Consider the following 10679-nt stretch of genomic DNA (forward strand, 5'->3'; position numbering starts at 1 on the left):
CAACAACTATAAATTGGTCGACCCTCAATAGAAAGGGATGAATTAACCTTGAAGTGGGCACTAACTATTGAAAATAGAGTGTCACCTGTCTAACATCTATCTCTTCTCCATGGAATTATACATAACCTGCACTTAATTTTCCAAATAAAGACCAAAAATAAAAAATCGTCTAAGCCTGTGGCACTAATTCTCCATATATTTATTTACCTGATCCCAATTTTGCATGCAAGCAAATTTAAAACAACATCCCTCTTCATAATTTCCTTGCTAATTATGAAGTCAGCCACTTCATAATCCAACCCAATTGACTTCCAAGTAAGCCAATTCCATTACCATCCACTCTATTTCCTCAGGAATCTAATCAACTACCTATTCAACCACAGTTCCAACCCCAATTGAATTCAAGTCAACCACTTCCATTACCATCCACTCTATTTCCTCAAGAATCTAATCAACTACCTATAAAACCACTTCCCAACCCAAACAATAAAACTCCTCAATAGCCCATATATAATGTTGAGGGTCAAAAATTTTAACCTTGTATGATAGCTCCTCTAGGTATAAATGATGTCCAACTTAGATCTAGTCAAGTCTTGCAAAAAAAACCACCAGTTGTCATCCAAGAATATAAATAGGATAAAGTTCTTGAAGAAGAGGCATCTCTTGATCAAGAAAATAATCCTCCAAATGAAGATATTCCTACACCATTAAGTGAAAACCAAATAAAATCAACTCCTTAAATTCCTCTAATGGAACAACCTTATGTTTCCTTACAAGGTCCACCTTCTCCTGAAAGGCTTAAAATTGATAAGGGAGTAGAAAGGAAAATAATTTTACCTCATTATAATATGATATATGCTTATAATATTTGCGTCAAAATTGATTTAATTCAAGTTATAAAGTAAATACCTATATTTGAAAAAACAATAAAGGAGTTGTGCATTAAGAAACCAAGAAGAAAAAGAAAGACATTAAAAAGATTCAATTGGTAGGAAAAATTGTAGATATTATGTGGGGAAACCAATAGTTCAAAAATATTTGGATCTGGGTAGCCCTGTTTTAAAAATCCACATCAATGAGCAAGCATACTATGGATCAATTGAATCTCCCTAATCTTCAATATACCCCACTTTTATTACAGGTAGCAGATATCCTTGTTATCAAACGTAATGTTATAATAGAAGATGTATCAGTATATTTATATTCATGGGAATATCCTGTTGATTTTATGATTTTAACTCCCACAAATAATTTGTAAAGGCATACATTGATCCTTACTAGACCATGGCTAGCTACAGTTGATGCATTTATAAGTTGTATATTTGGCAATATGTACATTTCTGATGGCAGTTCCACTAACAAATTCACATTATATCCACCTGGAAAAACAATAACTGAAATAGAAATTGAACTTTTTATTGAGGATGATGATGATGAACATTTTGAAAACATTCAACCTGTATTTATCATTTCAAAAAAATTGATGAAGAAGATGAACTAATAATTTTTTTGAATAATAATGATTTTTCTTCATATTTTGAACAGGATCAAAGTTTTCAAGAGCAATGCAACCTTGAATATTTCTCTTCTCAACAATCTAAAGTAGATTTACATTCTATGGAAAAATTTAGCGATTCATTAGTAGAAATTCATCCACGGAAAACATTAAACATACCTAGAAGAGTTTCAAAAGAAACAATTAAAAAAAATGCTACAAAAACATTCTTTTGCATATGCATGGGAATGGACTGACATAAAGGGAAGTGACCCTGATACATGTATGCATCATATTTATATTTAAGAAAAATTAAAACCAGCAAGATAGCCTTAGAGGAGGATGAATCATAATCTAAGAGATTTTTATGGAGGAATTGCAAAAATTACTTAATATCAATTTCATTTATCCAATCTTAGATAGCCAATGGGTTTCTCTCTTGGTGATTGCAACTAAGAAGAATGGTAATAGGAGAGTGTGCATTGATTATAGAGAACTAAACAAGGCTACTTTAAAATATGATTTTCCACTAACTTTTGTTGATCAAGTATTAGATGCTTTAGAAGGGAAGATATATTTTTCATTTCTTGATGGTTTCAAAGGATATAATCAAATTCAACTAGCATCAGAAGATCAAGACAAAATAACTTTTACATGTCCATGGGGTACGTATGCTTACAAGATACGTCCTTTTGGTTTTTGTAATGCACCTAGTACACTCTGAAGAGTAGTTTTAGGTATCTTTTCTTACTTGATTCATGATTGTCTAGAAGTTTACATGGATGACTTTACCCTCTATCAAAACTCTTTTGAAAAAACTATGGAAGAATTAGAAAAAGGTCTCATTAGATGTAAAGAAGCAAATCTTTCATTAAGTCATGAAAAATGTTTTATGATATTTAAGGAAGGAATTGTTTTGGGACATCATATATCAAGTGTTGGGATCAAAGTGGACACAACAAAGGTTGAAGTCATTTCTAAGATTTTGGTACGTCGGCTCTTGCAGAGCATTCCTCAAAAACAAAACACCAAGTTTGTTTGGAAAGCGCCTCAATTATCGCAAGAGAGGAACAATATCATAGACAAAAGATTAGGGAGGCCCTTGAAATCATAAAACATCTGCATAATCTCAACAGAGACAACGGTATCGAGATTAGTGGAAGTTGGCTTCCTTTAATCAAAGGGATTAGGACCACCAGTACATTTCAGGTAACCAGGTAACTTCTCTTATTAAAATTCTCTGATCTCATACTAAAAATAAAATTAAAATTAAAAATAATTATTACTATAATTCTTAATAATAATTAATTATTATTATTATTAAGTATCTATAATAATAACCATTAATGATTAGTTATAACTATAATAATAATAAGAATATTTCATATTTAATAATAATTATTGTATTAAGTTATAATAATATTACCAATTCAATTAGAATTAATCATTTATTTAGTTAATATCTATTATAATTAATCAATTAATTAGTTAATATCTATTATAATTAAAAGAATAATAAATTATTTAAAGATTAGTCATAATAATAATAGGAATATTTCATTTATAATAATTAGTAAGAGCATCATTAAGTATTTATAACAAAAAATAATTATTATAATAGCATCTAACTTACCATACGAGTAATTAGTATCTAATTATAATATTCAGTAACTTATCAATTAATTAATAAAACTAGTTTTATTATTAAAATAAAATATAATTAAGCAAAAATAAAATAAAAATAAGTAATTAAAAATTTGATTATTATAATAATTATGAATCAAATAATTAATTTATTGGAATAAAAAAAATAAAAATAAAAATCTATTTAACTAATTAATCTAATAAAACGTTACAAAATTTACATGATCTATTAATATTATTAAAAACTTTTTATTAAAATATTTTTAAATATAAAAATATAAAAATGAAAATACAATTTATTACAAAATTATAATAAAAACCTTAAAAATTGGCTAATAATTAATCAAAATAGTAAAACAATATAAATTAAAAATAAAAATAAAAATATAAAATTTCAAGTCAACCTCATCTCCTTATAAATGACCTTAAAAATATCTTAACACCATTTATACTCTCACTCAGCTCTTCTTCTATCATCATTTAGTATTGTCCTGATGATGGATCCCTATTGGGATTTGAAACGTTGACAAACATGATTATTACTGTGGGCACTCCGAGATTAAACTAAATAAAAGATGTTAGAATTTTTCTTAGTTTTACAGGTTACTATAGAATATTCATAGAAAACCTAACAAAACTAACTTCGCCGCTTTTTAAACTTCTTACAAAAGATTGTGATTTTGTTTGGAAATTTCACTGCCAAAAGGAATTTAATTCATTGAAATAAAAAATTACTAAAGCACAAATTTTAAGAGGGAAAAATTGGTCTCTCCCATTTCATATCTCAAATGATGCTTTAGATACAACTTTAGGAGTTGTATTAGGACAAAAAGACTTGACTCCTTATGTTATTTATTATACAAGTAAAAATTTGAATCTTGCAAAGTTAAATTATATAGTTACAGAAAATGAGTTTTAGTTGTTGTTCATGCCATTAATAAGTTTAGACATTACATTACTAGTTATGAAACTTTCATTCATACAGGTTATTCTAATATTAGATATTTAATGAATAAATGAATTACTAATGGTAGGATACCCCTTTAAAGGATAATTTTCGTGATGAATATATTTTTGCAGTGTCTACTAAAGCTCCTTGGTTTGTAGATATTGCTAACTATTTGGCTATAGGAAAATTTCCTCCACAATTGTCAGCCAGAGAAAAATAAAAATCATCAAAGTCAGTGCACCTTATTCATTGATAAAGGGTGAATTACACTGAACATGACCTGATCTAATTATTTGAAGATGTGTTCGAGAGGATAAATTACAAGAGATATTAAAAATTTGCCATGATGAACCATGTGGAGGACACTTTGTTGATAAAATAACTGCATATAAAGTGCTTCTTTGGGATATTATTAGCAATCTCTTTTTAGAGATGCAAAAGAATATGTAAAAATATGTGATAGTTTCCAGAGAATGGGAAATCTGATTCAATCAATTGAGATTCCTCTACACCCTCAATTACTCATGGAGCCTTTTGAAAAATAGGCTCTATATTTTATTGGTCCAATCAACCCTCCATCCAAACAAGAGGTACATTCTTGTTTGTACATATTATGTTACAAAATGGATAGAAGCTAAGCCACTTCCTTTTGCTATTGAAAATGTTGTAGTTACATTTCTTTTTTAGGATATTTTCACTTGTTTTGGTGTCCGGAGGGAAATTGTGACAAATTAAGGTGTTCAATTCACATCTAAGTTCGTGTAGAAAATTATGGATCAATACAAGATCAAACACCGAAAATCAACTCCATATCATCCACAAGCCAATGGGAAAGTGGAATCTACCAACAAGGTACTTGAAGCTATATTGACCAAGATTGTACATTTGCATAGAAAAGACTAGGGAGAAAGGCTTCCATAGGTGCTTTGGGTATACCATACCACATGGAGAAACACCACCAAACATGTTGTCACCTACTCTACATATCCTGGCAATCATGCTTGGAAACCACATTTTTGCAAAGGTCAGGTGGCATGGTTCATACCTGCGAAGGAGGAGATAAGAAGAAGCTTAAATATCAAATTGAAGGGAAATAGGTTGCATATTGAAGGCAATGGACAAGATCTCAAGCACCCAGAGATCATCCTTATTAGTATGTTCCCCTTGTGATGTGTGGCAGAAAATGATAGGTGCACTAAGCCGATATCGGACTTCGAGATCTTGGAGAAAACCTACTGGTAAAACGTGCGCAAATTTCAGGCGGATCACCTTCCATCTCCACCTTTCCACTCTCTGGAAGCAATCCAGGGGGGCAACTTGTGTGGACGATAAATCTCTCCCCCCCTCCAAAGTTGAATAGTCAACTCTTGAACCAACAGTGGAGATTCATTCTGGGAGGGTTGAAAAGATCTACGTCCCACTGTTGCTCAACCTCTAAAACCAGGTTGGGACCACACTAGTTGTCAAGGTTTAATTCGCCAGCGCAGTAAACAGTAAAGTCTGAAGATGTAATGATAACCCCCATCCTCCCCCCCCCCACGCTCTTGTCTTCCACCTCATCCCTCATCGTTAAATCCTATTGTGACACGTGTCTGACCCCATGACATCATCATGACATCACCCGACTATTGGCTCCCATTTCCTATAAAAATGACTTCCCCCGCTCAAATTTAAAAATTCTTTCGTTGTTTCCTGGTGCTCCTCCCGCCTGTGACCTTCTTAGAATGCCATTAGCACACCCCCATTGCCTCGACAGCCTGTCCCATTGTCATTTTCGTCCTCCTCTACAGCGACCAGGTAATCTTCCCACCTATACTCCATGTTTTCTGCAAGGTAAAAGTCTAAAGACAAAAAATAGCGACTTTGAGGTCTTCCAAACCACCTAAGGCTCCAAAAACCTGTGAACCTATACCCTCATCGAGCCTTGACCCCCTCATGGATATGGAAGTGCAAATCATTGACCCATCCTTCTCTTACGACCTGGAAAGCCTCTGAGCTGAGATTTTTGACCATTATGTCACGAGAGAAGACCCTTTCCTAGTGGTGGATTCGAACCTCTACTACCAAATTTCTCCTGTCATGCACTATCCAATTTTTGTCTCCTGGATGGAAACGGTATATGTCGATAAGAATAATTATTCTATTTCTTCCCAAGGGGTTAAGATCCTAGAAATCACCCCAACACTAATTCAAAAATCCTTTATGTACCCTTCTCCCCCATAATTAATGTAATTCACTGACACTACCTTGATGTACTATTACTCCACTCTCCCAACCACTAAGCAGCAACCCTTCTTGAAAATGATCCTAGCCCCTAGCTAGATACCTTACATGTTGTTGGTAGTTTCTCCCTCTCCCTCTTTACAGAGCTAGTTCAATCTATCCTATCTATTATTACTCATCTGTTGGGAGAAGAAGATGCCACTATAGCCAATAAGGCCACCTTAGGCTTCCTCAAGAAAATGTTTCGGTCTGGCTATGTGCTACACATCCAATTTTACCTAGATGAATCCATCAAGTTCCAAATGCATCACTTCTCCACTACCTCATATTTCAAATACTACTCCTTGTTGTTTTACGCTTTTCTATACTCTCATGTTGAAGAATTTGAGTGTTTGAGCCTAAACTTGGTCTCTAGGGACAAGAAGAGGAACTCAATTTTTGATTGGGATGTGGCTATCAGAAAAAGGCTATATTCTCATAACTTTTCACAGTTTATCTCCACCTATATGGCTATCACCTATAGGATCATTCATGGTGTGCATCCTCCCAAAGTTCTTCCCCAGTAGAAATAATTCCTTTAGCTCAATAAGACCACTAGGGTGGGGTACTGGTAATTTTTTGAAGACCACACAAAGATTAGGATCTATGGGTGTGAGCTTCCCCCATACAACCTTCCTATCTTCAGCCCATGAGGATATTTTCTTTAGAGTTCATTAAACAAGGTCTAGCTATTGATTAGCTCCACTTTGTCCCTAAAAAGAAGGGGCATTTGTTCAAATTAGGAATGCTTGTGGGACCTTTTGTTGTTAATGCCAAGTAGCCCTTTGGAGTTGTTGAGTCTTTTCTCAAGGAGATGAATTTTGATAGGCGAGAGGTCTAGCACTATGACCCTCATGGTGTCATTGCTCAAAGAAGAGAAAATATAAAGGCTTTGACTTATTTGCATGAGTTTAAACCTAAGGTAGAATGGAAATCTAACTCTCAATCATGGCCTCTTGACACATAGATGGAGATTGATAATCCAATGGATAAAGGCAAAGCACAAAAGAGGATCATGGGCCATATTATAGATACTGAGATGGTAGGGGATTCCTCATCCAAAAATACTAAGACTCAGGAGGCAGAAGAAGAAGAGTTGGAAATAATCATAGTGGATAAAGGTCCATATTAACCATGTTTTCATATCTCAATGGAAGATCTATCTCATTTTGTTGCCTCATCTTCTTTGCAAGTGGTTGTTTTAGGTGCAACTACTAGCATATCAGTCCCAGGATCAAGATGGTTTACATTCAAGGCCATTTAAGAAAGAAATAATAAAGTAAGAGATGATATGCAACAGTAGGTAGAATCTTAGCCCTCTATAACACCGAGTTGTTGGTAGCAACGGATTTGGAGAGGAATCAAATGAGGTTTTCTTTTTAGCATCCTCGAGCCCAGTCCTTTCCCTCGGGATCCAAATTCAAAACTTTGTATCTGTATTTGGATATGGTAATTATTACCCTCCTAGACAAAATCGATTTCCACAAGCAAGTTGGGGAATATATGGCGAGCTAAATAAGAATGCCTTAACTATCAGCAAGGCAGAAACACTACTAGAGAAAGTTTCACATAGGTTGAAGCTAGAGAGATCCAACTCTTGTTCTCTCCACATACAAAATGAGAACTTCAAGGAACTGGTGGTGAATCTTGGGGTGAATCCTGAAGACAGGTCAGTTTTAGAGACTTTTCTCAAGGGTTCCCAAACATAGATTCAATATCTAAGACACAAGATCAAGATGCTAGGCAGTGAGCATGTTCAAACCAAGGATCTAGCGTAGGTAGAGGCAAAAAAAGTGGTCTAGGCCAATCATATCATTGACAGGAACAATGAGTTCATAGCCCTCAAGAAAATGATAGCTAAGCTCCAACAGAATATTGACTCACACATTTTCACATTCATCGTCCCTATGGACCCCCAAGTCCTACTAAGCAACTAACCAAGACCTTTACTGAACTCCATCTTTTAGAGGGGCACTTTAAAAAGGTACAAAGAGATCTAGAAACTGCCCAGAAAAACTTGGCCCAGAAGGAGAAACAAGTAGAGATCAATCAGACTAATGTTGAGATCCTCATAAAGGAACTATAAGAAGCCATGCAACAGATCTCAGAGCTAAAGGGAAAGTTAAGATGGGGCATGTCATTGTTGCAGGCCAAACAACTAGTATGGGATGAGATTATTGAGGAGATGGAAAAGAATTGGGAGTTCACAAACATGATGCATGAACAAAAAATAGAAGTTAAATATTTTGAATACTCCATCATGATAGCTTGGGAGGATGGGGTAAATAACTCCCAAATTTCCCAAAATTTCATCGAGTTCGTGAATGAGAGGCCACCCAGTGAGTTGATGCCTATTGATGTGGTGGACAGAGTGGGAGCCATAATTAAAATTACTAAGATGATTTGAAAGGAGGAAGCCAAAGTGAGAGCTAAAGAATGCCTAGGGGTTGTGGCAAGGAAGGTGGATGCTTTCAATTAGGAGTTTGAAGCACTGATAAGGGTAGGGTTTCCCATCTATTAGGAATTTGGTGAATTAAGCCCCTGGGATTAGTAGAAACAGTGATTGTTGGAGGCTAAAAGCACAATGGACTCCTCTCATGAAAAGAATACCACTCTAAATGGGAGAATAGTAGTCAATTATCTTAAGAAATACTTTTAGCTACTTGGGCTGATAAAAATTCTATTTAGGGCAAGGCTGGATACTCAAACCTCACCAGTTTGAAGATCTCACATCATTTGTTCCTCTAATCTCCTCTCTCAAATCTAATACTATGGCAGAGGTGTCAGCAGTTCATTGATCCACCTACGCTCCATATCATCAACCACTCGATGCAACCACCACCTCCTTCTCAACAGCATTGAAAATATTGCAGATTGTGTCAATCATGACACTTTTACCTTTACCTTCATGTAACTATTTTATTTACTCTGTTATATTTTTTGTTATAGACAGTCATGCTACGAGGCACACTAAATTTTGGTATGATGTCTATCTGAAACCAAATTAAGAAGGAATATTTTTTGTAACGGGTTTTCCTCTTGGAGCCCTATAAATATTATGAGAAGAGATTCTACAAGGGTTTAGAACTTTGTGATATTTTTTCTTGCCAATAGAGAATCTTTGTGCATTATGGATGTTGGGAACGGGATCCCCCAAGGACATTTTTGGGGCTGAAAGCCCATGTTTTGGATCAAATTTTGTAATAATGTTGTAAATTCTCTGAATTTTGTGGTCACGGAGTGCGAAGGTGTCATGAGTCATAAAGGGTTGTCTGCCGTTAATTTTGTAAAGTAAATTCGGCTGTAAAGATCTACCCATGGTCTGCGAACCATAGGATTGTATAAAAATAGCTAAAGTAAGTAAGCTCTAAGTAGTGGAGATGATAAGTTATAGAAGAAGTCTTGAGAGATAAGGAAAGAAGTCTAAGTTTCGGTTCGTAGCGTAGATAGAAGCTCTGCAACTGAGTGTGCAAAGGTCTAGCGTGGAAGTCTGCAGCTAAGTGCGCAGACCCCTGCAGCTGTGTGTGCAGGGCGAATAGAGTCCATGATCGTCTGAATATATCAATAAAGAGAAGCAATTTACAAATTATGTGTCTTTGTTCCTGTTAATGCATCTCATCATATTGTGTATGAATTTCATTTATAATGGTTATGTGATGCACGAATGAATGTAATTACATTGGATAATTGAACACAATTAAGGGTATCTATTTATGCAGCGCTAACTATGGTTGTTTAATAAGATAATTAAGACACTTAAGGATAACTTGGAAACTTGTTATATACAATGCTTTAGCAACGTGAAATTACCTAAACCACAGGTTAGGGATGTGTGAAGGCCAATCGTACCCCTTCATGAAGGTACTGAAGGGCGGAATAAAGGGCTATGCAGATAGAGCCCTAGAACTCAATGACTTGTGCGAAAGCATGAATAGGAGGAATGAACTGACATCACGACCATCCCAAGGTGCGGAAACTTGGTTCCAACATCCTCCCATACTACTTCGGGTGAGATTTTGTTCCACGCACCACACACTGATGCCAAAAGGGCCAATAGTGTAAGGATTTGTTTGGTTAACTAACTCCGAACCTGGGTCAAGTCCCACCAAGCCAACAAACTTGGTATTCACGGAGCAATTCAACGACCTTATCCACCATCACGTCATCCCAATAGTCTCCAATCTTCGCGAATTTGGGCTCTACCTCCGTACCAATATTTACCTGTTTCGTTTTCAGTGGCGCAGTTATATTAGGATTCTCAATCTGTAGTCCTTCAACCTCGCGGTGACCTTCTATTTCAGGGATGTTAATCTTTCATAGATCCTCATC

This window comes from Pinus tabuliformis, chromosome 6 (assembly GCF_031772625.1).
Source record: "Pinus tabuliformis cultivar Carrire ecotype Pingquan chromosome 6, CPIR1, whole genome shotgun sequence".
NCBI classification, from domain to species: domain Eukaryota; kingdom Viridiplantae; phylum Streptophyta; class Pinopsida; order Pinales; family Pinaceae; genus Pinus; species Pinus tabuliformis.